Below are 4436 nucleotides of genomic sequence, written 5' to 3' on the forward strand. Positions count from 1 at the left end.
TGTGTCATTCAGCCACTATATGCTGTCGCTAATAGTGTTGCTCGCGAATATTTGCAATGCAAATATTATTCGCGAGTATCGCATATTCGCAAATTCGCGAATATTCGCGAATATAGCACTATATATTCGTAATTACGAATATTTGTTTTTTTTTGTTTTTTTTCACAGTACACATCACAGTGATCACCCCTCTCTGCTTCCAGCATGTGTGGTGTAAAGAAGGCTCTAATACTACTGTGTGTGACTGGCGTGCAAATTTTCGCATATGCGGAAATTTGCATATGTTAATTTTTGCTTATGCAAATTTTTGCTTATGCTAATTTTTGCTTACGTGAATTTAGCGAATATATGACGAATATTCATCCATATATTCAGCCACTATGTGGTCTTCTCATGCTGCCGCCAACTCCAGGCTGTGTCATTCAGCCACTATATGTTCTCCTCATTCTGCCGCCAACTCCAGGCTGTATCATTCAGCCACTATATGTTCTCCTCATGCTGCTGCCACCTCCACGCTGTGTCATTCAGCCACTTTATTGTCATCTCATACTGATGCCATCTCCAGGCTCTGTCATTGTGCCACTCTGTGACAGTAATTCTAATAGCAATGCCTCTGATCTGCATATCATACTGAATAATAGTGTTGAGCGGCATAGGCCATATTCGAATTCGCGAATAATCGCGAATATATGGACGAATATTCGTCATATATTCGCGAATATTCGCATATTCGTTATATTCTCGTTTTATTTTCGCATATGCGCAAATTCGCGCATGCGAAAATTTACATATGTGAAAATTTGCATATACAAAGTTAACATATGCAAAAATTCGCATATGCGAAAATTAGCATATGCTAATTTCCGCATATGCGAATTTTTGCTGCACGCCAGTCTCACACAGTAGTATTACAGCCTTCTTTACACCACACAAGCTGGAAGCAGAGAGGGGTGATCACTGTGATGTGTACTGTGAAGAAAAAAAAAACAAAAAAAAAAACGAATATTCGTAATTACGAATATATAGCGCTATATTCGCGAAATTCGCGAATTCGCGAATATGCGATATTCGCGAATAATATTCGAATTGCGAATATTCGCGAGCAACACTACTGAATAACAACATTATTTCACCAACCCAGCACACACCCTATGCATGTTACAGCAAGGCAAAGTGTTCTACACTCCTATTGAGGCTCTCTGTAGGCCAGAAATAGCAGTTTTTAATAGTTATCCTCCACGAATAAATTCAGACCAAAATTTTTTGGGAAAATTTGACGAATTGGTCGAATCAAATTTTTAAAAATGGATAGACGTCCAGTTCCTGATGGAACAGATTCAAACTCACACTTTCTGTATGTAAGGAACCTCAAACATAATTTTCACAGGGCCTATGAGTTTGCCACCCAAGCTGGGGTAAAATTGCAGAGGTGAAGTCCTTTGGAATTTAGAATTGCCTGGAAAATACAAGGTGGTTTAAGGTGGTTGCCAGTGTTACAACATCAAAGGCCCAGAGTGCCGAATAACGGCTTGGCATAGAAACCATATACTATTGGTAGTGTATGCTGATGAAGAGGAAGAGAGTAATGAATAATAAAAGGAAAACATAACAGATAGTCTTGAAAGTATGACCAGTAAAAGGGAAAAGGAAAAGTCCCAGATTCTCAAGGCATAAGGAAAAATGTCTACGCCATTTTGCACAACATAACGCATTAGGTTGTATAGCTTGTATAGTGTCATTTAATAAATGTACATCAGTGTGAACATCTCAGGAGCACTATTTTTCCTTATTGAGCAGAGTTTACGCTTTGAGAATCTGAGACTTTTTCTTTGCACTTTTGCTGATCTCTTGATACTTGGGTGGACTTGATGTTTTTGACCGGCATCCGGCAAAATTGTTGTTGAGATCCCTATAAGCTGTTTTTCTACCTGTTTTCCACCTGTGGTCCCTATATGATGACTTTGAAACATACTAAGCTATGAGGAGCTTTGCTGTCACTCTATTTTGCACATAGATCTACTGAAAGTGGGACAGAAGAGACCCCAGGAACTCCTAGTACAGAGGATTAGTGGAAGTCTTTTCCTGCTATGGAAATGGTGTCATTGAGCTGGCCTACACCGTATGTAGGATGTTATGTATGCTGTGTTCCATTCTATTTTTGGAAACCTCCTGACTAGGACTTGCCAGTGGAAGGCAAATATTTTTCAAGGGTGGCATGTAACCCCAAGGAATTATTACTAGTATTATTCTGCAATTACATGAAGTGTTTAGTAGATGGTGGACTGCACAAGCAAATTGAGCTGTGATTTAAACTGGGGAAGGAGGAGTTTTGTGGACATGTGCTGTTCTAACAGGGTCACTCTCAATAATTTAGGATTACTCTGGTGAACTTTCATAAAGTGTCTTTAGAAACTCTGTTGATTAAATTTGTGTAAAATATTGAACCAATGTCTGTTTATATATTCCCTTGATCTAAGTGCAGTATGCCCCACATTGGCTCTTCAGTACGTAAATCACATGACTACTCTCCATGTGATATACCCTGGCAGTTTTTACAAGGGCCAACTTATTATCTATGGTCCTTTGTGTTCTCTATCTCATCTCATATCTCTATCCCCAGCATTTATAGAATAGTTATAGAATATTGATTATTTTTCAGTAGGTTCCAGTTTATTCATTTTTTCATGTTCTTAAAAGAATTCTTTATGATGAAGATAAATAAATCAATAAGTAAATCAATGTTAAGCAATGATTTATATGAACTGCAAAATGGTGCCATCCAAAAGTACAACTTGTCTGACAAAAAACAAGCCCTCACATGGCTATGTGAAAGGAATAATTAAAAGGTATGGCTTTGGAAGGCAACAAAGGAAAAACAAAGAACATTTCTTGGTCATGAAGGCCCAGGGGAAAGGTTTTTAGAGTGCAAACTAAATAGCTACAAGATAAAAACAAAAAACAAAAAGAGAAAACAAATGAATTTCTGTATCTAGAACTGCGAGTACTCATTTAAATGAGGTTTGTGAAAATACATGCAACATGCTGTGGCAACAACCCTATCCAGATTTAGAACACATTTTCAGTTGCATAAATTTCTCCAACAAATCTCTCACATGTGAACTTAACCTTAGAGGTTTGCTAAGGCTCACAATAATAGCGAAATGTTATGCCTCCAAATGTTGCTTGTTCGTACTATGTACTCCACAAGAATTAACAAACAGATTGATTTAGTGTCCATATGTTGTAAAATAGAGTTTGCCAAGCTTAAATATTCTTAGCATTTCAGTGATCTTGGGCCAGAAAACTATTTTTAAAGTAAAATCTCTGGAATCAAGTATGAATCAGATTCGGCTGTTTTATAAAAGTGTCTTAGATTTAAAGAACTTTTATTTTTTTAATTTTTAACATAGGGATAATTTACCATTCTAGTTGAACTGAACATGAAAAATATATTATTGTACTCCAAAGGGAGTGAGATAAGGAAAGTGACAGGATGAGAACATAAGCCATTGAGACTTTTCCATTTACTATTCTCTGTATCCGTGTACATTTAGCAATAATGTTATAAAGGTTTAGCCCCAGTGTTGTATTAAATCATGCAATTCGGAATAAATCAATGGATTTTTAAGAATCTGTACATGGTTAGAAAAGTGTACTTTCTTCCAAAAACAGTGCCACATCTGTCTGCAGGTGGTTTGTGGCATTGCAGCTCAGCCCCATTCACTTTATTGCCTAACTGCAATACTAGCCTATGAATAGGTGGAAGAAATCAGCTATGTTTTTCTAATCCTTTTTAACCCGTCTAAGGAAGTTATGAAGGCATATCCCACACTCTAGCCTTAAAGGGGAGCTCTAGCAAAAGTAACTATTATTTCTCTCATTGCAGCTTGTAAAGTTATAGAAAAGTGGCCATTGAAAATACCTTGTCTGTCGAATTCATTTTGGGTGAAAATTGGCCAGACAACCCCTTTAAGGTTTTACTGTTAGCATCAACCTACATGTATAGGAACTAAAACATCAAATCCAAAAAACTTGTGGGACTGCCCAAAGTACTACAAACTCCTATAGAGAAGCCCCACCAAAATACCACACAACAAACAATTGTAGTGCAAAAGTAAAAAAAATATGAATTTTATTGATGCACATATATAGACAAAAATTGGTGACCACAACTAATCCAAAAAACATACAAAAACACAAAAAGACATATAAAAATTATATGGGAAGGGGAACAACAAGTATACATTTTAAAATTTACACTCATCGTACCCCCTCTCATATAATTTTTATATGTCCTTTTGTGTTTTTGAATGTTTTTATGGGATCAGTTGGGGTCACCAATTTTTGTCTATATATGCATCAATAAAATTCTTTTTTTAAATAAAAGAAGCAATTTGATAGGTTGCTATGGGCAACTGAGCAACTTTTCCTCTTGA

The sequence above is a fragment of the Hyla sarda genome, chromosome 6, assembly GCF_029499605.1.
Source record: "Hyla sarda isolate aHylSar1 chromosome 6, aHylSar1.hap1, whole genome shotgun sequence".
Lineage (NCBI taxonomy): Eukaryota > Metazoa > Chordata > Amphibia > Anura > Hylidae > Hyla > Hyla sarda.